The 26872-nt window shown below is 36.5% G+C and overlaps 1 protein-coding gene across 6 annotated transcripts in view; it reads left to right on the plus strand.

Moving 5' to 3' along the window:
• CMSS1 (cms1 ribosomal small subunit homolog) overlaps positions 1–26872 on the plus strand; it is a 384418-nt gene that overhangs the window by 61138 nt on the left and 296408 nt on the right. The gene's annotated exons all lie outside the window — the stretch shown is intronic.

The raw sequence follows: 26872 nt of genomic DNA on the forward strand, positions 1-26872 counted from the left end.
GAGATATCATGGATTTGTATATTGACTAAGACAGCTTTTTTGAGAATGTTGGCAACATGTTTTGGTCTAATAAAATTAGAACATTATGACAGTTTTCCGACAGATGAAAGTCAATGGTCTTAAGCAGGGGGGATCTCTATCTGCCACAAGAAAGAGCACTCTGGGTCTTGTATTGGAAACTCCAACCAGTCATTGTTACTATGTTCTACTGGCCACAGGAGTCCTCAGGTAGACTTTTATTTCCTTCTTCCCCTATGAACATTCTCTTTGAGATATAAACTTTGTTTTCTTGGCTTCTGACATATATTTATCAAAAGAATGGAATTATGACCACTGTGCCTCAGTCTTGGCTGAGAAAATTTTACTTACTTTTTTACCGAAAATTTTATTGTCCAATTGATATATGACTCTTCTTATTTTATAATCCAAAATTTCCTACAAATAAGTATAACTACAAATTTAAGTCCTCTCTATAAGGAGTAATTTTAATTTTAATGAGTAGTAGCTTTAGGTTGTTATTTGGAAATGATCAGATGAATTTTTCTACCAATCTAATTGCTTTCTAATGAGGAAGAAGGGTTTGTAGGCAGCAAGGGTGGAAACTAGAATGTATCTGTTTAATTGAACCATAGGAATCACTTTTGTTAGTCAAAAACAGTTGAATATCAGCAATTTCCCATGGTTCAAGCTAATGCCAGGAGTTCGATACATTGATCGCAGCTACCGATGTTATTAGCCATGTACACAGTATTGTCATTTAACTGTTTAAAAATACTACCAACATGTTACTAAGCATGTCAAAGCCAGTTTCTCTTTGCGATGTAACTACTCTTACTTTCTTTCACGTCCCGTCTCCCTGCCTTAGTTTCTTCTTGTGGCTGGTGAAGTCTTTTCCTCATTCAGATAAGTAGGGGAGAAGCAGTATTCATAATTAACTACACCTTTCTTCCCAGATGCCCACAATTTTAACTACTGCTTCTTTCATCAGTTAAGGGATGATGTACTCTGCTCCCTGGGAACTCTTTTGGGATTTATGGTATAGTAACACTTACTTTGAATGTGATATGTTTGCTCCTTTGCCTCTATAAAATAGTGTATGTGAAAACACCATAACACACAAAGGAAAACAATCCTTATCACAGGCATAGTCCTATATGAGAAGCTGAGCATAGTGGGGACAGATCCAGGATAGCATGGGAAAAGTTTCTATAGTTTCCTATTACCTTAGGCTGAAGTTGGATTAGCCCTAGTGTAAGCCTTTGACATTGTAGTATTCCACCTCAGGGAACATTCTAATACCTCACTGGCAGGCTTCTTCGAAAGCAGTGTTGACTGTGAGCATCAGGCTAGCCTGCCATGTATCCAGTGCTGATCTCTCCTCTGCAGCTACACAGCTTAAGAGGAAGGGACTGAGCACCATATGTGGGCAGCTGTAGAATGTAGAGCCAAAAGGGAAGTCTCAGGGCAAAAGTACCTTCTCTCCATGCCAAAAACAATCGCTTTCCTTTTTTTCTTTTCTTTTTTTTAAATAGCATTTTATTTTATTTTTAAAGTAGTCTCCATATCCAACCTAGGGCTTGAAATCACAACCCTGAGATTAAGAGTCACACAGTCTACCCACTGAGCCTAGCCAGGCACCCTAAAGGATCAGTTTTCTAATCTATTCCTTTACTCTTCTATTGCCCAGGTGTCTTCTGCCTAGTTTTGTACATGTAAGTACCCACACAAGGGGCACCTGGGTGGCTCGGTTGGTTGAGTATCTGCCTTTGGCTTGGGTCATGATCCTGTGATCCTGAGATTGAGCCCCATGTCATTGGGCTCCCTGCTCAGCAGGGAGCCTGCTTCTCCGTCTGTCCCTCTGCCTGCCACTCCCCCCTGCTTCTGCTCGCTCTCTCTCACTCTCACTCTCTTTCTGTCAAGTAAATAAATAATCTTTAAAAAAAAAATAAGTGCCCACACAAAATCTACCATATCTCTAGGCAGCACAACACTTGCACTGTGCACCTAGATAGAGCCTTTCACCAATAGTTAATGGGTTACAGTGAACTGAAGTTTCATAGAGACCCACTTGCTCTTATCTGCAACCCAAATCTCCTGTCCTCTGTAGTCCTTGAAGTTTCCAGAAGTCCTTCAGCTATTCCTGTTCATACTTCAGCTGACTTTGGTTTTACAACAGGGACTAATACTCTTGAGAGCAAACTCGGGCTGATTACAGTAAGTATCAGTGGTAATACAGTAGTAATACTAGTGAATGGGAAGACTGTTAATTAGATGATTTTTTTGTGGCTTTGAAAATCAATTATAGAACAGTTCAGTGTCCATGATAATTTGCAAATTGCAGAAAAGTAGAAAAGACATTTTACATCTAGTCCTACCTCATGAATACTGCCAACTATTAACAGTTAGATGTACAATTGACCCTTAAACAGGCTTGAACTGCATGGGTCCACATATATGCAAACTTTTTTTTTTTTTTTTTTTAATTTATTTGACAGAGATCACAAGTAGGCAGAGAGACAGGCAGAGAGAGAGGAAGGAAAGCAAGCTCCCTGCTGAGCAGAGAGCCCAATGCGGGGTTCAATCCCATGGGATCATGACCTGAGCCGAAGGCAGAGGCTTTAACCCACTGAGCCACCCAGGCACCCCGATATGCAGACTTTTTTTACAGTGCACTACTATAAGTGTATTTTCCTTATGATTTTATTAACAATATATTTTTCTTTAGCATACTTTATCACAAGATTATAATATATAATATGTATTATAAAATATGTGTTAATTATTAATGTTATTAGTAAGGCTTCTGTTCAATGGTAGGTTATTAATAATTAAGTTTTGGGGAGACAAATTTATATGCAAATTTTTGACTGCACAGGATTTGGTGCTCCTAATCCCTACATTTCTTTAAGGGTCAACTGCACTGTGTTCCCTTTTACTCTTTATAAACATTTATAAAATATCTGTGTTATCCCACTATGGCCTATATATGTATTTTTTGTTCTTTTATCTTTATATATTTTAATCATGTTCATTGCTTTTCTGTAGACAGGGGGTCATTTAAAAGCATGTATTTGCATATTGTCCCTAGAAATGGTGGCCACAAGGCCAGCCACTGCCTACTGTCCCTCTGACAGTGCTGTAGCTTTTGTTCCTCCACAAGTGAAGCAGCAAAGCCTACATTTAATAGAGACTCTCCTATTAATCCAGGAACCTCCTGTTCTTGGTTTACATGGATGCTATGACTTGGCTAGGGGATTTTAGTGAGCATGCCAGTAGGTGAACAGAATGACTTGGAGAGAATAAAGAATTGATAATCTGACACCACCATAAGATTATTAAGTAGGGAACTGGAAAAGCCTGCTATTTAGGTCCAGTCCATGTGCTTATTTATTTCTGCAAACATTTTGCGTTTCCTTGGTAACTAATAATAGTTTTGAGAAACTGTTAAACTCACAAATATTACTGCAGGAGTAAAAAAATCCTCGAATCACAGAAATTAGAGACAGAAAAGACCTATTAGGTCATCTTTTTTGTCCCTTGCCAGTACAGATTGTTCTCAGCACTTTGCCCAGTCCCTCTTTAAAGGGACCTTGTCTAATGGTTTGTACCCCATTTTTTTTTAAGTAGTTGATTTTTAAAGAAAATAGTCCCACAGAATATAATTGTGAAGGTTGATTCCAGGCTAAATTTTATAAAGAAAGACCAATAGATTCAAAATACAGGTTTTTGAACAGGTTTTATTTTGGGGGAGTTACTGGTATAGTTTAGGATATCATTGGAATAGTTAGGTAAAGGTGAAAAGCAGATGGGTGGGTCGACTTTATGTTTTTCTTTCATCATTGGAAACTCAAGTATCGCAAAACAGGAGGATTAGCTTTTAATATAAATTCACTGAAGTGGGTCTAGAAGGCCTGAGGAAATAAAGCAGTTAGGAAGTAAAGTAAATGGTTCATTCCAAGATTATATTTATGAAAGAGACATTTTACACTCTCCCTTCCTGTCTCCAAACCTGCTTTGTCCATTATTTATAGTTAATTATTGTTTGATGTGAAGATGGTTTCTAGCTGTAAAATCCCCTCCCTCAGTGAAGTAATTTCTTCCAAACCCCAGAAGGACAGAATAAAACTCTCTCATAGAGCGGTCACTGGTGGTGTTATAAACTAAATGCTTTAATTCCCTGTATTATGGCTAAATAATGGGAAAATATGGGGAAAATGATGAACAAATAAAGAAATAAAAACTATGCTTTGAGTTTTATTTTGAAGGATGATCATTTCATAAAAGCACATTTTAGAGTGTAAAAGGCCTTGGAAAATACTTGCTTTACTTATTGCCATCCCTTCTTCCCCCTTTTTAAATAGATGAGATAATTGGACCTCAGAGAGGTTTAAGGACTTGGCCTGAGGTCAAAAGTAAATTGGTAACCCAGCCAACTGTGTTTTACAGATCTGCATATCTCTTTTAGGAAACATGAAAAATCAAAACTGTCTTAATTAAACGGTATCATTAGTACTGTCAGAATATGTTTGAAATTATAATTAATATTAGAGTAATTTACTTAGGTTTATACTACAGAAATAATTTGGAGCATTAATGAGCTTGTTATCCACTTTATGGGCAAAAAATACAGTATTTTTGTTGCATTTCTTTCAAATTGAAGATCTACATATGACTGGTAATCAACTCATGCGATTAAGATTGACCATGCTTTGACAACTCCAGCCAAAAATGTAATGGAAAGATCTGAATTTTTAATATTAATTCTGTGCTCTCATTTTACACCATTATCTTGCATTCATGCCAGGGGGCCATTCTATACATGAGAAATGCTATTACAATTTATGTTACTAGACATTTACATCATGAAACGCAGGTGGAAGGGATGTCGAACGTCTTGTGTTCATCCTTAGATTGAATTCTCTCTTGAGTGAGAACTACTTTTTTTCCAGGTACTTGCACATCCATTTGTCATTAGTCAGCACCGAATAGCTCCAAGGATTTCTTACTTCCCCAACAAATCCATTTCATTCCATACTGAAAACTGGCGTCCTCTAACTGCTACTGACTATTCTTGGTTTTTCCAGGGAGTCCTACTGAATAAATGCATTGCTTTGACATGAGAGTGTTTTAAATATTTGAAGACAATTTGTCCTAAATCTTAAACTGTTCCTATTTTTATAATTTGAATCTTTTCATACTCTCTTTCTAAAAGTTTGGTGCTCAGAATGAACAAATTACTTCAGTATATTATTAGGATCATCTTCCCTTTTACAGACTTCGTGTAAAGTCTTTTGTGTTTTCTTAACATTTTCTGGTGACCACATCAGACTACTGTCATTGAGCTTACTGATCACCAGCCTCCTAATGACCAACTACATACCTAAGTATTTTCCTCATGTATTGCCTCTATAATGAAAGCTAATCCCTTCTATCCTCTGCTGGTTTTGTTTGTATTACGTCTTTGTTATAATAACAATAGTAGATGGCACATTTAATGTTTAATAGATGCTATGCAGTATATATTTTACATATAATATCAACTTTGATCCGCATAATGACTCTGAAGGATAGATAACTGAAGAACAGAGAGATTAAGTAACCTGTCCAATGTCACAGTGGCACCAGGGTTTGAACTGTAGACTGACTTCAGCAAGAAACTGGTAGAAATCATATTCAGTGTCTTGTAGTAGGATTTGAACTTAGGGGATAAACACTATAACACAGAGGCATAGAACTTTGTACTTCTCTTATCTGCCACCTAGTTAACTGGGCTTGCACTATGGGTTGGTAGAGTGAGAATAGATCTTGGAGAAAATTTGGTCAGCCACCTCATCTTATAGTTCATATAAGTGAAAGCCACACTGTGCAGTATTCTGTTTATCGATACACAGATGGGGCAGGGCTCAGGCCAGAGTATGTTGCCTTTTCTACTATAGAACTCTAAAGTATTTCTGTTTGTACAGTTTTTTCTCTCTCCTCCTCTTACCTCCTTCCCAGCTTCCCTCACCTGCCTGCCTTCCTCTCTTTCTTCCTTCCCTTCTTCCTTCCTTTCCTCCCTCCCTCCTTCCCTCTCTCCCTCTCTGCCTCTCTAATTGTTTATGCCCCTATAAGCATTAAAACAACAATAACATTAATAGAAACCACATTGAAGGGATCATGTAAAATCCTATCATACAGTGTTTTAAACTTCTTTCATTTATTGCCAACTTCTTAATCTGTAAATTCTTTATCTTTTTAGATTATGATATAAATTTAAGACTTTTATCAGATATATTCTCAATCCTGTGATTTAGATTTCAGAGCTCAAATATGCCATTTATATTAAAAAGATGCAGAGAATAGGAAGGGAAAGGAAAGGCATTGCTGCCATTTATTGAGAGCCTACCATGTGCCAGTCACTGTGCCATGCCCTCTGCCTTGATATCTCAAACCTCCTTCCTGCTTTTTGAGATTTTATATGAGGGCTGGAACAATAATACTCCACACAGAGTAGATACTCCATAAACCTGATGAATAGAAGAGACTGTTTTGGATCAAGCAGGAGAAAAGAGGTAATGATCTTTCATTATCTGACTACTTCCATACATTGACTTAATAGCTTTTGATTTATTTTATGTGCCATTTATTTCACAGCTCCACTGAGACAAATGCATGTGCAAGATGCTATAGGATACAATTTACAGTGATAGATTATGTCCTTGTGCTTTTAAATCAAGTGAATACTAATTAAATCTTAATCTAGAAACTATTCTTTCTTTCATTTAATCAAGTTTCTTTAATTCCCTTGACCACAAATATTATTTGCTAAGGAAATTTGCCCTTGGGTATATTTAACCATCCAAAGGGGAAAACTTTATCATGATACTGCTCTGACAACCCACAGACTCAAGGAATAAAAACTTCAAGAGCAGCGTCCCTTCTCAGGCAATCAGCTATGGCCTAACAGTGGCTTCTTGGCAAATCATAACTTAAAAAACAGTGATTGCTTTTCAACCATAATCAGTTCTAATGACTACTGCTCCAGTTGAGTTTTAAAACATGCAGAATCAACTTTAAATTACTCCAAATGACTACTGCCCTAATGATGCCAGTATGTTTAAGTACCAACCCATTTATTAGCACTGGGAAACTCAAGAATCACTGATGCTGATGATCAGTGACCTCAAATTGAGAAACTGAGATTTGTATTCAAGCGCTGATGTACTCTGATAAGGTGGATAGAGTACAGATTTATCATATGATTGATTGCTAATTTGTGTCATTATTATACTGTGCCATTTAAGTGTGCTATAAATTAATTTTCAAGTATATCTTATAAATAACCCAGTTAAATTTCATCATCTTACCTTTTTTGCAGAAATTAATAAGAGTTCTTTATTAAATGCAAGGGGTTAAAATTTAGCAGGAGTTCATAAACTTACATTTGGCATTTCTTCCTTTTTCTAAATATATAATAGACTTAAAATAGGAAAGTGGTTTAGGTCTCACTTCACCTCAGAGAGGTGCTGACTTTGGTTAAAAACAGTCTCCATCCATGCATGCTTGTATGCATCCACCTGTCCATCCATCCATTTGTCCTCTATCTATGGCTACAATTTACTAAAAACCTATGGAACAGATGTCTAACTCTTTTTCTTTCTTTCCTCCTCCCTGCTCAACGCGCACACACACACACACATTACACATGTACATATGCAGACTTTCATGTACACTCACCAATAATTACAAGAGGAAATGAAAAACAGTGGAACTCAGCTGTTAGGTCAGGAATGGGAATCTGTTCCCCAAAGGCTAAGTGGAATATCTTTTCATCTAGTCATGGTGACCTCAATAACTAATAGCACTTTTTGTGCACAATGATTATCAATATTCATTTATGCCAGTATGTTAGTAGTAGGTTGGTGGGAGGGTGATTGGCATTGATGCATGGCTTCCACTTGTACATTTAAAAACATTTATGCTCTTAAGAAGATAAAAAGGCTGTATTCTTCAATTAGGTAGTACAAATGAGAAAATATTATTAAAATTCCTGGAAGAAAAAAAACCCTTTGTTCATAATATTTGCTTATTGCAATGTAATTAAATAGGTAAAAAAAGATACAATATTTTCCCTTCTTAATTAAAGAAGTTGGAATTTTTAAAGGTAATAATGTGTGTGTGTGTGTGTGTGTGTGTGTGTGTGTGTGTGTGTGTCTCTTTGGTGATTTATAGTTATACAAGAGTTAGGCCTAGACTGCATCTACTATATTCTTTCAAGAGGCATTCAGCAACTATTGTTTGAGCACCTTCTGTGTCTGTTTATTACTATGCTGAGTTCATGGCAAGGGAGGAAGAGAGTATAAAGCATGACCCTACCCAGATTTGATGGGTAGATAAACAAATGAAGAAAAGCTAAAAGGCAATTGAGTTGGGATGCTGCATTTGGTAAAAGTATGTTAGGCCTAGAAATATCTGGAAGGTCTTCATAACAGAAATTAAAGTTCATCTGGCTCTTGAAGGGTATTTAAAGAATTCCATGAAGGAGAATGATAGACCAAAGGAACCCTGGATTGAATGGGGTCACTGATTATCTCTTGTTGAACAGTGGTGACCCTCTATAGGCAGCTGTGCAAGTGCTAGACATTGCAGCCCTGGAGGAGAGAGTGATCATATATGATGGAGCCAGACTATAAATGGGTCTTCTAATTCAAGCAATGTGGTTTGGATTTCAACTCAGTGTTACAGACAACAAGGTGCCATTGGCAGTTTTTGAGCAGCTGAGTAATATATTGAAAGCAATTTTAAATGTACCTTTAAATTTTAAAGGTACAATCTTTGGAGAAGTGAGGGTATGGAACAGCCTCTTCTGAAACATTTTAAAGACCTTTTCTGAATTTCAAAATAAAATAGATCCATAATGTTTTAATTAAATAAGACAATTTATTTGTCTTTTTTTTTTTTAGGTTTTAATTATTTATTTGTCAGAGAGAGAGAGAGAGAGAGCGAGCACACAAGCAGGGGGAACAGCAGCCAGGAGAAGCAGACTTCCCACTGAGCAGGTGGCTTGATGTGGGACTCGATCCCATGACCCTGGGATCATGACCTGAGCCGAAGGCAGCCGCCCAACGGACTGAGCCTTATTTTAGTCTTATTAAATATTAGAATGGTTGTTCAACTAATGGCTCTCTTTTTTTTTTTTTTTTTTAAAGATTCTATCCATTTACTTGACAGAGAGACATTACAAGTAGGCAGAGAGAGGGAGAGGAGGAAGCAGCCTCCCCGCTGAGCAGAGAGCCAGATGTGGGACTCGATCCCAGGACCCTGAGATCATGACCTGAGCCAAAGGCAGCAGCTTAACCTACTGAGCCACCCAGGTGCCCAACTAATGGCTCTCTTAAGCCATTTACTTGGCTAGTAATAATTTATCAAAGACTCTTCCCAGAAAAAAGTCAGTAGTTGGGTAAAGATCTTCCAAGGCTGATTATATTTCACACACACACACACACACACACACACATATACAACACTCTGAATATGAATCACTGAATGAACGAATGATTTGTTTGCTTGTTTATTTATTAATTTTAATGATGTTCTTTGCAGAGGTGTCTATATGATCCATTACTGAAAATGGAGGGAGGATCTTTATGTTTTAGGTACACCTTCTTAACTATTTAGCTATCAGCAGTTTTATTTGCTATTTTTATATGATAAACTTGAGAAAAGAATCTTCTCAGAATGCTTTTTGTTGAAACAATTTTTCTTCTTTTTTTTTTTTTTTAAAGATTTCATTTATTTATTTGACAGAGAGAGATCACAAGTAGGCAGAAACAGACAGAGAAGGGAAGCAGGCTCCCTGCTGAGCAGAGAGCCTGATGCGGGGCTCAATCCCAGGACCCTGAGATCATGACCTGAGCCAAAAGGCAGAGGCTTAACCCGCTGAGCCACCCAGGCACCCCAGTTTTTCATCTTCTAAGAAAAGAAATTCTGATTGTTTTGTTTGGGTCAGTTTCAGTATTTCATAAATTTTATTATTTAGAATAGCTGTGCTAGGAACTGTAGTTTTTTCCTGCTACCTCATGATTTTATTGGGCTTTCATCTTTCTTTTGGGTTCATGAGTTATTTAGAATTGTTTCTTAATTTTTAAACATGTATTTTTGGGTAGAGGGAGAGATCTTTTTATCACCCATTATATTATGGTCAGAAAATATAGTCAGTATGTTATCTACCTTTTGAAGTTTTTTTTTTTTTTTTTTTTTTAAGGTATTTATTTGACAGAGAGAGACACAGGAAGAGAGGGAACACAAACGGGGAGCAGGAGAGGGAGAAGCAGGCTCCCCGCTGAGCAAGGAGCCCCATGTGGGCTCAATCCCAGGACCCTGAGATCACGAGCAGAGCTGAAGTCAGAGGCTTTAACCCACTGAGCCACCCAGGTGCCCCTACCTTTTGAAGTTTTTTAAGGTTTGTTTTATGGTCTCACTGGGTAGTTAGTTTTTTTTACAAGTTCCCTATCTGCTTGAAGAGAGTATAGTGCATATTCTGTAGGAATTAAGAACAATGCTCACTAGATAAAGTTTACTTATTGTGTTGTTAGAATCTTCTACAACCTGACTGATTTTTGGCTGCTTGATTTATTAATGGCTATGAGATATATGTTAGAATCTTCCACTGTGATGATGGATTAGTCTGTCTTTGTGTTTCTGTCAGTTCTTGCTTTACATATTTACAGTTCTTGCTTTACATTATTTTCAGATGCATGTAAGTTCAAACTATTTCTCAGAAATAGAATTCCTTTATATTATATAATGACTATAGGTTTTTCCACCTTGAAGTCCCTTTTGTCTCATATTAACATAGCTATGTAACCTTTCTTTTGGTTAGTAGTTGCCTGATATCTTTTTCCAACCCCTTTTCAGCTTTGCTATATTCTTATGTTCCAGTGAGTCACTTATGAACTGCATGCAGTTGGGAATTATTATTGTTAGAATTGTTTTAATCCAGTCTGACAATATTTGTCTTTTAACATGACCATTTAGTTGTATTACAGCAATTATTGACTTATTTGGATTTTACTTTTGCCATCTTATCTGATGTTCCTATTTTTACCACCTTTTTTACTGTAGTTATTTTATTTCTTAGCTTATTTTGAATTATATTTTTATTTATTTTCTCCCTTCCTACTTTAGAAGTTACAAACTGTTTCTCTTCTGTTAGGAATTAATTGCCCTATAAATTCTACCTCACAAGTTAAAGTTATCAGTCTAAAGTTAATCAGCATTTTAATGCCCCCAAAACTTAAATAATTTCAAACACTAATTCTGAGTATACCATTCTGATTTATAAATTACTTGTCTTATGTTGTCTTGTATTTTAGTTTCTTTTTTAATTCTCCAAGATTTTATCATCATCTGTTATTGTTATTTTAGTCAGTGTTGGTTTAGATGCACCAACATATTTACCACTTTCTTTCCAAATCATCCCTTCTTTTATTCCACACTTCCACCTGGGATCACTTTTCTTCCATCTGAATGCATATTTTTGAAGTTCCTTTAGTGGAAGTCTGCTCTTTGTGCGCTCTCTCTTTTTATTTATTTGAATGTCTTTATTTTACCCTTGTTCTTAGGAAGATTTTTACTGAGTGGAGACTTCTAGGTTGATACTGTTTTCTGTCAGCACATTGAAGATACGATGCTACTTCTGGCTTCCTGTGTTAATGTTGAAAAGTCAGTCATTGATCTACTCTGTCATTCCTATTCTCTCTGGCTGCTCTTTTATTTTGCCTTCATCTTTGATATTTTGCAATTTCATTATGATGTACTTAAGTACAGATTTCTTTTGTCCTTCCTGGGTTTCATTGAGATTCCTGAATCTGTGGATTGGTGTCTTTCTTAAGTTCTAGAATATTGTTAACCAAAGTTAACTTGACAAATGTATCTTCTGAAATCTTTTTTTCTTTCTTTATCTTTTAAAACTGAGACACATGTTAATTAGATGGTCTTAATTAGACTGTTTGTCATATCCCTTAACTACTCTTTCAGTTGTTTTATCTCTTTAGCTCTCCTGGCTTCATTTTGTAATTTCTTCAGATTTTTCTTATAGTTTAGTAATTCTCAATGCTGATGTGCAATTATGCTTTTCATTTCCAAAAGTTTGGGGGTTTTTTCTAGTTTGTTTAATCTTTTATAGTCTTACTATTCTAATCAGAAATTTCTAACTAGAAATTTCAATCCCTTTTTTATCTTTAACATATTAAGTGTGTTTTACATGCAGTCTGATAATGTAGATATCTGAAATCATTTATTTATCAACAGCTCTGGTTCTACTCTCATTTCTCTTTCAGTCATTGTACATTTTTTTAAAATTTCTTTTTAGTGCTCCAGAATTCATTGTTTATGCACCACACCCAGTGCTCCAGGCAATACATGCCCTCCATAATACCCATCACCAGGCTCACCCAACACCCCAGCCCCCTCCCCTCCAAAACCCTCAGTTTGTTTCTCAGAGTCCAGTCTCTCATGATTCATCTCCCCCTCCAATTTCCCCCAACTCAGTTCTCTGCATCTCCCCATGTCCTCCATGTTATTCCTTCTGTTCCACAAGTAAGCAAAATCATATTGACTCTCTCTGCTTCACTTATTTCACTTAGCATAACCTCTTCCAGTCCCATCCATGTTGATACAAAAGTTTGGGTATTCATCCTTTTTGATGGAGGCATAATACTCCATAGTATATATGGACCACACCCTCTTTATCCATTTGTCTTGGTTCTTTACACAGTTTGGCGACTGTGGCCATTGCTGCTATGAGCATTGGGGTACAGATGGTCCTTCTTTTCACTACATCTGTATCATTGGGGTAAATACAAAATGTCTGTACTGCCTAGAGCAATCTATACTTTCAGTGCCATTCCAATCAAAATTCCACCAACATTTTTCAAAGAGCTGGAACAAACAATCCTAAAATTTGTATGGAACCAGAAGAGAACCTGAATTGCTAAGAAAATGTTGAAAAAGAAAAACAAAGCTGGGGGCATCATGTTGCCTGATTTAAACTTTACCACAAAGCTGTGATCACCAAGACAGCATGGTACTGGCACAAAAACAGACACATAGACCAATGGAACAGAGTAGAGAGCCCAGATATGGACCCTCAACTTTATGGTCAAATAATCTTCGACAAAGCAGGAAAAAATATCCAGTGGAGAAAAGACTGTCTCTTCAATAATTGGCGCTGGGAAAAATTGGATGGCTATATGTAGGAGAATGAAACTTGACTACTTTCTCACACCATACATAAAGATAAACTAGAAATGGATAAAAGACCTCAGCGTGAGGCAGGAATCCATCAGAATCCTAAAGGAGAACATAGGCAGTAACCTCTTTGACCGGCCACAGCAACTTCTTTCAAGATAGGTCTCCAAAGGCAAAGGAAACAAAAGTGAAAATGAACTTTTGGGACTTCATCAAGATCAAAAGCTTCTGTACAGCAAAGGAAACAGTCAGCAAAACAAAGAGGCAGCCCATGAAATGGGAGAAGATATTTGCAAATGACACTACAGACAAAGGACTGATATCCAAAATTTATAAAGAACTCCTCAGGCTCAACACACACAAAATAAATAATTACGTCAAAAATGAGCAGAAGACATGAACAGACACTTCTCCAAGGAAGACATACAAATGGTTAACAGACACATGAAAAAATGTTCATCATCATTAGCCATTGGGGAGATTCAAATCAAAACCACATTGAGATACCACCTTACACCAGTTAGAATGGACTAAATTAACAAGACAGTAACAAATGTTGGAGAGGATGTGGAGAAAGGGAAACCGTCTTACACTGTTGATGGGAATGCAAGTTGGTATAACCACTTTGGGAAACAGTGGAGATTTTTTAAGAAATTAAAAATAGAGCTTCCCTATGACCCTGCAATTTCACTATTGTGCATTATTTTTTAATGTGTTTTCAGATTTTAAAATATGAACTTATATATTAGAACTCTATTTGCGGGAATTCTTTGAACCCTAGGTTGAAAGTGGCTTCCTCTAGGGAGGATTTACATTTGTTTTTTGCCAGATGTCAGGGGGTATTTTCAGCCTAGAATCTCTAGATGCAGGGTTTTTTGTTTTTTGGTTTTAGACCACCCAGTTAGTATGAGTTTGGGCTGCCAATTCTCGTACGGGCTAACTTCTTATTATAACTTCTCAGTGGAGTTTATTTCTCCTCTTACTCCAAATGCCATAGTTCAAGGAAAGCAGTTTTCCCTACAGTGCCTAGAGGTTGATTTTGTTTCTAAGTCACCTTTACATTCATGGTTTAGCTTTTTGCAATCTATCTCTACATAGGGTTGGGAGGACCCTGGGCTTTGTCCTCTGTGCCATCTGATGCCATAAAAACTAAAATACAAGTTTACAGAATTTTAAAAATGCTCTCAAAGCAATAGCTGTTACTTAACTTCACTGCTGAGTTTTCACTTTTATTCAGTCTTTAACCTTTGAATATTCCTTAATAACTTGCTGTCTCAAGGATGTATATTTTAAAATATTTTATTCATTTTACTTAGCACCTTGGGTGTTTTGGTGGTGGTGGTATTGTTTTGGAGGGTATTTTGTAAGACAAAAACTTAGAGTAGCTAATCAGTTTTAACATTGGAATTGGATATTAGCGCAATATAGTCTAAAAGTGAAAATCTAGCTGAAAACTATGTAGGAAATATTTCAGATTAATATGTTAGAGCCACTTGTTTGTTCCTTTTTGCTAAGAAATGGAGTTTAAGCTTACCTCAGCATTTCTGTTCACTGTTCACTGTACTAATTGGCTACCAGCAATTTTTCAGATGCCAAATAATCTAAACATTGTCTCAAATATAAGCTCAATTTTTAGCAAAACTTTTTAAGTTTTAGTCTTTGTTAAGTCCATACATTAATAGGAACATAGGTCTGCTGTCTAGAGTAGCTCTGATCCACTGGCACTTACTAGTTACATTTATAGCAAATGTAATTATTTTCCTGATTTTTCAGTTACTACTTAGTTTAGGCAAACACATACTTCTCGGAGCCCAGTGTAGAGAGATAGTCTAAGAGAGTTAAAGGAAGCTTCCTCTATACTTTTACTGAACCACTGTGAGAAAGCGGAAATTATTGAAGTCTCAATTCTAAGTGCTTCCAAGTGAAATTATTCTTATGGGAATGATGCCACTTTCAGGAAGGTAGCCCCATCTTAAACTCAGGAACTTTTCACAGAGTACCAGTTAAGTCTCTAATTTTGTACAGCATAACATGGAATGTAAGAAGATAGCTTTGAATCTTGGAAGAACTTCCAAGATATGGTGACTTTAATTTGTTTGCCTCCATTGAGAACTGTCCTAAAAACAGTGCCCCAGGTCATCTAAGTAGTCTAAAATGTGAGTAACCGAACGATACATTAGCTAGGATGCTTCCAGCCATAATCAACAGAAAACCTGGACTCCCTTTGCCTCGAAAAATGGCAAAATATATCATTTTACAATAAAAAATCCAAACTTGGGACAGGCTCCAGACATGACATGTTTCCTCTGCTTCTCTGGTTTCTGTGGCTCTGGACTTTTCCCCTAGATGGTTTCATCATCACCCTGGTAGCAAAATGGCCTCAGCACTTCCAGGCATCACATCCAGAGGTAGATCACATGCATCACCCAGAGTTAGAATAGGAACTATCTCTTCTGGGTTCTCCTAAGGAGCTGGTAACCTTTCTCATAACTCTTCCCACCACCCCATCTCCAAAGTCTTATTGTTTTATCTTACTGTCCAGAACTGTCAGAAAAAAGGTGAATGACATCATAGACCAATTAGATTTTGTTCCTAACCTGGACAGTGTGTCATACTCCTGTAAGTCATGTGGGCAATGGATTATTATTAGAAGTTCTCTTTTGTTTAAATTCTGAGTATGCTGTTGACCTATAGTTATCTCTGTAAAGAGTATGGAGACCCCAATTGATGCTAACTCCAGAAAGAGCTGCAGAAATGCTGTGCTCAGCACTTCTCAGCAATGCTCACAAACTGGGTGAATTGCACGAACAAACTTCAGTCAGGAGGTCTGGACCTTTGTACTGCTCTTTTTAAATTGATCCATGACCTATACCGTACATAGTTCTGAGTGAGTGAGTGAGTGGCTCACTGTTCTATTAAAGTGAACTTTAAGGCCAAAATAAAAAAGTTAGGAAACTCTCATATTTGAAATTTTATTTTGTCCTGTGGTGTATGACTTCTTTTTCTTTTCTGGCCAAAAAATTAGAGGTGATTAGGATTAAAGCTTTATGACATTTAAACCTATCAGTCTTCAAAACTAAAACATTACTATAGTTTTGGGGAGGAAGAATCCCCACTGATTTTCTAACCATTGCCATTATTTTATAGACTCTTTATCCTTAGCCTTTAGTAGCTAAGAACTACTAGATGTAATGCTTTATTGGTAAAGTCAGATATTTATTGTTTCCTGTGGAAAGTGAGTATTAATACTGTGTCACTTGTTGATCATTTTCTTTAGACATAATATAGCATTTTTCTGTGGGCTAAATTTATATTCTATTCTCACAGAATATTAAATCTGTTTGACAAAGTGAATTTAGGCCTCTTTAACTCCACTGACTCCATAAATGCTATATGTGGAAAATTATTTAGCTTATGTGAAAATGTGTATCTCTACTTTTAGGATCAATGTAATGTTTCATAAGCTTTGAGAATATGGTGTTCGTGCTTCTTAAGAATCCCAGCTATAAGTAATAATGAAATTTATCATTATGGCTGACCTACCAACTCATGTTTCTATATGTATAGTTCTGATTTAGAAGTTCATGTAGTAAGCCTACTTACTTGCTTTCTCCTCAGATTGTTCCTGCCCTTAATTCACTATCGTTCTTTTACCCTTAAAAAGTGGAAATTAGGGGTATCTGGGTGACTTGGTTAACCGTCTGCCTTCAGCTCAGGTCATGATCCCAGGGTTCTGGGATTGAGCCCCGCATAAAGCCCCACATCAGGTTCTCTGCTCAGCAGGGAGCCTGCTTCTCCTCTCCCTCTGTCAGCCCGTCTGTCTGCTGCTCTGCCTACTTGTGCTCTCTCTATATCAAATAAATAAATAAAATCTTTTAAAAAATGGAAATTAGTTTTAGAGTAGAAACAAAATGGTAGTAACAAAATTGAAGAGGTTCAGTGGATAGAAATGTTTTTAAGTGTTCTGCTGGCAGTACTTTCTAATTTTGCTAAAACCTAAACTTCCTAATTAAAAGAAAAAGATCACCTGCCTAAGGCTATTTATTGGGATGTTACCGTATTTTGTCAGATCACTGCTTTTTTTATATGATTTGGTGACCAAATTTGTTGTAAATATCACAGAAACCATTATTTCTGTTCACATATTTTTATTCATCTTTGTTCAGTAGTTAGATAAATGTGAGTGCATGCATGTGTGTACAAGTGTTATATTACATGTGTATGTATTTGCCTTATTACTCTATTGTAGTTGTTTTCTTCTCAGTGAGGAGTTGGAGGAATAAGATCCTGAAGATGATTTTCAGGAGGAAATGACTTAGAAGTTTTTAAAAATTGGGTGAACAAGTCCTCAGCCCTCATCCCAATTTAGATCTTTATGTTTTCTGACCTTGGTTGCCTTTCATATGATAAAACCCACAGACTGTTCCCAAAGAGGTAGAGGGCTACAGTGATGACTGTGGTCTAGGATGGGCAATGCAGGATGAATTGGTGAATGCAGGATGCCCTGTGTATCTGTTCATTCTCAAGGTGTTTCAATGAGCAAATCTGGGGTCTATCAGGACACATCCTTTTGCTTTCAGTTATCTCCATTTCTAACATTTTTATTTTTTTAAAGGTTTCTCCTCAGATTGTTTGAGAGAGAGTGCGTGAGCAGGGAGTGGGGCAGAGAGAGAGCAAACAAGTAGACTCTCCGTAGTAGGGAGCCCGGTGGGGAACCCAGCGGAATTCCATCACAGGACCCTGCGATCATGACCTGAGCAAAACTAAGAGTTGGATACTCAACTGACTGAGCCACCCAGGTGCCCCCAGTAACAACATTTTTAGAATCTGGGTACTTTTGAATGGTAAGCTCAAAAATATCTTATCCATTTTATAGAATTTCAGGCCTTCTCTCCAAAGACTAGATCATAGCTAAGGTATGAGGTTTTATGGATTTTTTTCCTATCATAGTAGACATTTAAGAATTATATAGTTTGCTTGATGAAAGAAGATAGCTACTTCTTTTAGTGTAAGTTATCAGAGTTGGCTATCTTTGTAAAGTAACATCCAGCTGCTTTAATCTCCATGTGGAATCCTTTATGCTCTGTAGATGACTGATTTATACTTAAATAAAGTTCTGTGCTAATTGAAAATGATTTTTGTTGACCAACATCCCTTTATAGAATAAATAGGTATTTTAAAATAAAATTAGATTTTACCACCAACCCCAAAGGCATTTTGAAGGTAAAATATCTGACTCCCTCTTTGCTGAACCCACAGATGTTCCTTTTAACTTCTTTATGGCTTTCTTTTTATTGAAGCTGGGTGACTATACATTCAGCATTCATTTATTAAGTGCCTACTATGTTAAATGAGACATATTTGATGGGAAGAAAGCCATTTAACATAGAACCAGCATATAACAGTCTTCAGTAAACTTCATTCCTTTCCTCTCTACTGTTACATTCAAAGTTTTGTGCTATATGGTGGAAAATAAAACAAATCACCTGCTTCAAGGAATTTATAGCTAGGGTTGATTGGAGAGGTGTTAATAGGGAAGGGGAGATAGACTGGTTAAAAACTAAGTGAAGTATGCAAGGTGCTTAAATAAAGTGCCCTTTCCATGCAGAGGAAGAAATTCTACGTTTGGAAAGGTGTGAGAGGTGCCACCTAAAAAGTTCAATTAAAGTACCACCCCATTTGCTCCTCTGTGGATGCTAAAGATGTACAGTCTCTAAGAACTGGTTTGGTGTCAGGTCTGAACAGGGTAGGAAGGTGGGGGCATTGGGTAGGGTGGTTTCCGCTGGCTACATTACTCTTGTATGTTGGTGTGCTGTTCTCATCATTTTATGACTAACCATTTCTGGTTATTTGTTTCTTATGCTTTGAAAGTCTGTGTTGCTTATGGTTCTTTTGTTCATGAAAGAAACATGTGATAATGCTGAATTTATAGATCTTAGGGCAATTTGTGTTTTTCCAGCAAGAAGTGAATACTTCAGTCTTCAAAATGTAGGAAGTTTCCCATTTTGCAAAAAAGACTTTCAAAGTTTATTTGTAAGATATTTCCTCATAGAAACAATGTTACTAAGTAGAGAACTGATTCTTAGACTAGCACAAGAAGGCTTACTAAACCCATAATAAAGCCAAAAACCTGTATTTAGGTAGCTGCAATGGCTTGGTGATACTATAATATAGTAATATTATAGCTCACAAGATTTATCCCTAATGTGATTGTTACAGCATGTGGTGGAGGACAATATTCATGCAAATTTTAACTGTATTTCAGGTCAACTAACTTTTTGTGGACTAGCTGGGAGCCTGCTTTTTACATATAACGTGATATTTATTAGCAAATGTGTTCCAGGTTCCCACTTTGGATTCCAGGTGAATACCCCCCTGCCATATTCATGGCAGCGCTTGGCCAGCCAGCGTGAAGAGAATTAAGTAGCTCTGGAAATACTCTTGCCCTCCAGGTGTCATCCTTTTGAGCAGAATGTGGGCTGGCTTTTTACAGAGAGGGAACATTCTCAAGTCAGGTGTTCATAACCCAGAGAATGCCTATATGTATTTTATGTGGCCAGAATAGTTAAACTTAATATATTTTATTCTTAACTCTCCCAGGTTCAGGCATGACAGCATGTTCTTTTGGGCAGCTTGCAGTTACCCATGTTCATGACTGGAAAAGCTGAAAACATCCTCCTTTAAATAAAGGATGAATCATAATTCAACTAGCTTCACAGTTGGCTTCATAGATTTAGTGAGCTATTGCTCAGCAGGACTGTTTTGGTTTTGTTTTGTTTTTTTATTGACTATATCCAAAAGCATGATTGGTAATATTTGTGGGTTCCTTTATTCTTTTCCTTTCTATTCATGGACAAGAGTTTGTATTTTGGCCTATATCCTTTTCAACAAGAAGCAAAGATCCTAGTAGTATGTGCCAGATATAGTTTAAGGAATTGAGTTCAACAGTAACATTACTATTAATTCGTGGCAATATTTCTTGACCTATAGATGGGTTTTTAGTAAGCCAAAAGAGGATAATCAGTGCAGACTGAAATAAGCATTCATTTCTTGTTAGTGTACATATAAAACCAGACTTCCACATTTTATCTCCATAAATTTCCTTCATCTCTGTTGGAAAATCCTTTCCTCTTAACTAATCTCCATGGTGTTTTCTTCTCTTGACACAGGGCAATCAATCCCCAAGCAACCCGAGCCCATGGAACAGGTGCCTTGTTAAAAGACTGTGGTTAAATCTTGGGTAAATTCTAGCAGTGCTTGTTAGAAAAGAAAAGAATTATTGTTTGCTGAGAGTTTTACAAAGGAGCCCCTCACCTATGTTTGACCAACTTCTAAACTGTAAAGATAGGCTTTTGTAGAGGAGACATGCATGCAGGTCAGTGGAAAAGAGATCCATTGCTCTTATACGTAATTGTTCTGTATTCTAAAGCATGAATCACAGATGTCTTTATGATTACACGTCCCTCCCAGCATATGAGAAATACACTTTAGAGAAAAGGAAGTTAAGAGAAAACAGAAGTGTGAATAACTGCTAATCGTGCTTTCTCTGGCTCCATTCCGTCTGCCATTTCATCATACATAAAGGGTAGTTCGGAGATTCTTTCCTGGCAAATAAGTGGCAACATATGTTTGAAACAGTGAATGGAAATCATAGGGAGAAAATGACAGGCATATGGCAATAGGAAGGCAAGGGAAAATTTGTTTCCCTAATGTTAGCCACATAATTGGTATGGTCGTCCATTGAAGGGCTGTTTTACTTTAAAAGTCTGCATGCCCCATTAGTCCAGCATTTCTGTGTGTGGAATGTATATATTTTCTAGGTTTGTTTTGTTTTGTTTTGTTTGTGAATGGCTGTCACACTAAGCTATTGAAGCTCCATACAGGGATCTTGAGAGAAAATTTTCCTGAGGAGAAAGACAGAACCTAATCAGGAAATAGGACCCTTTATTAAAGTAGTAAAAACAAAAAGTGAGGAAGCACTTAAGAACAATCACCTTGAAGGGCTAAGAACAGAGAAATGGATCCCAAATTCTGTCTTCAAGCATGCTCTTCTTTTAAAGAACTCTACAGTGACAATGTTTGTGATTTTTTTGCCATAGCAACTAAATCTTTCTTCAAGAGGTTGAGATTCCAAAAGTTACCTTAAAGGACACAAGTTTGATGTTTTGTTACATACTGTGAAAGCACGATGATATACTTTTTTTTTTAAAGATTGTAGAGAGAGAAAGAGGGAGAGAGAGAAAGGAGGAGAGAGAGAGGACCAGCAGCGGAAGGAACAAGGGGAGATGGAGAAGCAGACTCCCACCCTGAATGGGGAGCCTGAAGTGGAGCTCAGTCCTAGGCTAAGTTCATGACCTGAGCTGAAGTCAGATGCTTAACCAACTGAGAACCACAATGATCTACTCTGAAAAAAATTTTTTTTCTTAACAGAAAAATATTAATGTATATTAAAGGCACTGAAGCTCATTTCCAATTGTATGTCATACAAGGCTACTAGTTAGGAAGTGTGTTTCCAGTCTTTACAATTTAATTATGACCTATTTTATTAGAGAAAAGTGTTAGAAACATAATTTGTTTCTCAGAACAAATTTTTTTTTGTTTTATTTGTTCAGAAATTATTATGACGATATCATCATATTTGTTTCTAAGATTTAGTTAACTGCTTAATAAGACTTGTGTTCAGGGCACCTGCGCGGCTTATTTGGTTAAGCGTCTGATAGGTTAAGCATCTCATCTGAGCGCCACATCTGCTCTCTGCTCAGTAGGGAGCCTGCTTCTCCCTCTCTGTCTTCCTGCCGCTCCCCCTGCTTATGCTTGTGTGCGCTCATGCTCGCACTCTCTCTCTCTCTCTGTTAAATAAATAAAGTCCTTTAAAAAAAAAAAAAAAAAAGACTTTTGGGGCACCTGGGTGGCTCAGAGGGTTAAGCATCTGCTTTCAACTCAGGTCATGATCTCAGGGTCCTGGGATCGAGTCCCGCATCGGGCTCTCTGCTCAGTGGGGAGCCTGCTTCCCTCACTCTCTCTGCCTGCCTCTCTGCCTACTTGTGATCTCTCTCTGTCAAATAAATAAATAAAATCTTTTTTTTAAAAAAAAAAAGACTTTTGTTCAGATTGTGGGAAAAAATCAACTGGTATTATTATTGATTTGAGACTTAACAGTGAATAATGTTAGCATGAATAAAGGACTTATTAATATGTGTATATCTGTAAATATGATTTAAACATATGTCAATTCTACAAAATCCAACTGTTCTATAACTTCTCTCACAATATCCTGTTTTACTATGACTGGTATAATTGGTATGATTTTTTACATCTGGTCTCATGCTTTAAAAATGGGGATACCTAAGAAGATAATATAAACAAAATGTTTTATTTGTAGTTAGAAATTTCTGTATACAGTTGACCCTTGAACAAGGCAAGGATTAGAGGCACTCAGCCCCTGTACAAGTCAAAAATTCACACATAACTTTTGACTTCCCCAAAACTTAATTGCTAACAGCCTATTGTTGACAGGAAGGCTTACTGATAACAAACAGTGACAAATATGTATTTATTTTATATGTACAATCAGCTGTATTCTTACAGTAAAGTAAGCTAGAAAAAACTATTGTTAAGAAAATCATAAAGAAGTGGGTACATGTGTGGCTCAGTGGGTTAAGCCTCTGCCTTCAGCTCAGGTCATGATCTCAGCGTCCTGGGATGGAGTCCCGAATCAGGCTCTGCTCAGCAGGGAGCCTGCTTCCTCCTCTCTCTCTCTGCTTGCCTCTCTGCCTACTTGTGATCTCTCTCTGTCAAATAAATAAATAAAATCTTTAAAAAAAATCATAAAGAAGAGAAAATATTTTTGCTGTATCATACTATATTTATTGGGGGAAAAATTCTACTTACAAGTGGACCTGCACGGTTTAAACACAAGTTTTTCAAGGGTCAACTATATATTTACATGTAAAATAAAGCAGGACATGGCAGAGAGAATACATGACTAAGTTTTATAGCCTGCCCACTATCAAGCACTTTGGACTACTCACAAGCTAAGAATGGTTTTTACATTTTTAAATAGTTGAAAATGTCAAAATAAGAACAATATTCCATGATATGTGAAAATAATATGAAATTTAAATTTTAAGTGTCCATAAGATTTTATTGGAACTCAGCCACACCTGTTTGTTTACATAATACATGTGGCTGCTTTCCTATTCCACAACAGAACTGAGTAGTTGCAACAAGACTGTCTGGCCTGCAAAGCCTAAAATATTTACCACCTGGCCCTTTATTGAAAAAGTTTGCTGACCACTATTCTATATCTTTGGTGATAGATAAATTTAAAACAAAGCAGGCAAAAGACAATCACAAGTTTACAGTTTTATATCTCAACTAATTGTGTTTAATTTGCCTAAACCAAATTTTGAATGTTCTGTAGGTTTTTTTTTTTTAAGATCTTTAATAATTTATATTATCTGAAGATTAATATTATTGTCAAGACAATAGGATGCCTTTTGGTGGAGTTCTGAAGTGACATGCTATAATTCTAGGGAAAGTCTAAAATAGTGAAAATAGAAAAAAAAGTTTAGTTTCTAAAACTAATTGGAAGCAGTGAGGTTCTAAACTGATTATTTTAGTTTTCTATGTTCCTGTCATATCACTTTCTCTTATTCTACCTTGCCCAGAGGAGGATATCAAGGATGGGTGGTGAGGATTTTAGGAGGATTCCATAAGAGAACCCTCCCCAACACCATCACCATAGCATGTCAAAGCATTCTGATTAAGTACACATGGCAAAACACACCATCATGAAAATATTTAGTGTTCATGACTAAATGTAGTTTTGTCTCTAATCACCTTGAATAATTGAGGACTGACTTATTAAGAAAAGATACTATTAAATGCTAATAGTAAATTTAATATTCTGGGTTTTTTTTTTTTAATTATTTCTTGAATTAGCCATCAAAATGTATTTTAAATAGATTTAGTCTAATTTATCAGACTCTCAAAACAGAAAGAAGTTTTGGTTTAAATGTTACTTATTTGAGAGTTTAGATGTGATACATTATTAGTTTTGTTTCATGTTTGGACAGTTTAAAGAAATTGTTAAGAAAAAAGTAACTGTATTTCTTTATTGTAGATAGCGTTATTTTTAGAGGTGTGTTGTAGGTATATGGAATGAAAAATATGTCAAATAAATTGCTCAACATGGAATTACACAATGCTCAGGGGCTATGTTTGCTCTGATTCTTTATGTCTAATCTCATCTTTTCCAGAATGTCTTCTTTTAAAAATAGAAACCTGAAAAGGTCAGCTAACAAAATTTTTCTTTTGTAGTAACAAATTTCTAACAGATGGACTTTTCATGCATATACTTATACATAAAAATGTATATACATTTTTCATATCATCCTAGTATTTTTTGTTTATTTTAAAGTGTCTTGGTCTATCATACAAGAATATCAGAAAAAGGTGTAATTAAATGAGAAATATTCCATGAACACTTTGTCTGAGTCTTTGACTCTGAAACTCTCAGAAGTTTAGGTATATTTCAAGCTACTCTATTATAAGATGAGTATCAATATTAAAATGAATCAGATTTCTGTTGGCATTTCAGATCACCTGAGAGTAGCCAAACACACACAGAGAAAAAAATGTAATCACTCCTTTTATTTAAGGCCTTAGAAACATGTGTTTTGAGTCTGTTAGATGGAGATTTTATATGTGAATTTTTTTTAATTTTTTTTTTTTAGATTTTATTTATTTGTTTTACAGAGATCACAAGTAGTCAGAGAGGCAGGCAGGGCAGTGGGGTGGGGGGGAAGCAGGCTCCGCTGAGCAGAGACCCTGATGCGGGGCTTGATCCCAGGATCTTGAGAGGCTTAACCACTGAGCCACCCAGGTGCCCCTATGTGTGAATTTATTTAGAGGAACTCGTTTTTTTTTTTTTTTTTCCAATCTAAAGATAGTATTTTAAGAGAAAGTGGTTTCTGGTGTTCATTGATCTTTATTTTTCAGCATATAAAAAGTCTGTTCAATTTTATTTTATTTTGCTTTAAAGATTTATTTATTTTAGAGAAAGAGCTCAAGTGCACACAGGCAGAGGAAGGGGCAGAGGGAGAGAGAGAATCTCAAGAAGACTCTCCGCCGCACATGGAGTTCAATACCGGGCTCAACCTCAGGATACTGAGATGGTGATCTGAGCTGAAACCCAAGAGTTGGACACTTAACTGACTGAGCCACCCATATAACCCTGTTTAGTTTTATTTTGAATGTAACATTTGACTATAGTTTTCAAAACCAGATTGCTAGCTTTCAGTACCGAATTATTATACTTTGCAGATGTTAAGGATGTTTTTGCTGTGTTACATCCTTTTAGCCTTAATGAACATTACTAAGGCACTGGAGTTAAAAACGGAAATCACATATTTTAAGACCATATAGGAAATATCCCACCTAATTCTTTTTTTTTTTTTAAAGATTTTGTTTATTTATTTATTTGTCAGAGAGAGAGAGAGAGAGAGAGAGTGCGCACAAGCAGGCAGAGAAGCAGGCACAGAGGCAGGCAGAGGCAGAGAGAGCAGGCTCCCCACTGAGCAAGGAGCCCAATGCGGGACTTGATCCCAGGACCCTGGGATCATGACCTGAGCCAAAGGCAGCAGCTTAACCAACTGAGCCACCCAGGCATCCCCCACCTAATTCTTTATACAAAGTGGCTGTCCATGAGTTATATTGACTATAATTAAAATAATTAGAAGTTATTGTATATAAAGGTTTTAGCTATTTATGAAATCTGTATGGTAAGTGTTGTGATAACTGCTGTTGCCTTTTTTCCCTAGCAGATTCCTAGCCCCTATTGCATTCCTCAACAAAATATTTCTAAGATAGCATGTGAGGAATAACAGTAAAAGTGCACCGTTCCTGCACCTGAAATTCCTGAAATTGTTATGATAGACATTTTGGATTCCTGCCTCCCATCTTGAATGTGACTCCACTGTGGTCCACCTTCAGGGCATCTTTCAGGCACTTTTAATGCACATTAACATCCCAGGGATGGTAAGCAGGGCTCTAGAGTCAGACTCCCTGCATTTGGTCTTTAGTTCTTCATTTACCAGTTATGTAACCTCACTGTGTCTGTTTCCTCATCTATAAAATGGGGATAATGGGTGTACCTTCCTCATTCAGTTATTGTGAGTATTAGAGTTGTAGCCTATAAGTACTTAAAGAAGCACCTATATATATTAAGAATATAACTACTTAGCTCTCATTATACATTCCTAAGATACCATCTGTGGTGTCCTGGTTGTACTGGATCTTCAAAACCCTCTAATTCTATACTCAGCACCAAATTGGCAGTATTTTAGGATGAACTAAATGTAAACTAAATGTAACTAAATGTACATGAAAGTGTTTGGAAAATATAGGATGTAACACTCATCTAGACTAGTATTGTCACATAGTAGGTACCCAGTAAATATTTAGAGAATTAATGAATTACAGAATTAAAAATACTATACACATGTAATGGTGATGTCATTCTAAAAATTCATGACTAAATTCTGGAATCAAAGCTATTCAGTTCTTAGATTTAGGAGAAATCATTTAACTCTCATCTGTGTTAATCAGTACAAATAACAAAGATGGTGATGATGAAGAT

Source organism: Mustela nivalis (genome assembly GCF_964662115.1).
Source record: "Mustela nivalis genome assembly, chromosome: 1".
Classification (NCBI taxonomy): Eukaryota; Metazoa; Chordata; class Mammalia; order Carnivora; family Mustelidae; genus Mustela; species Mustela nivalis.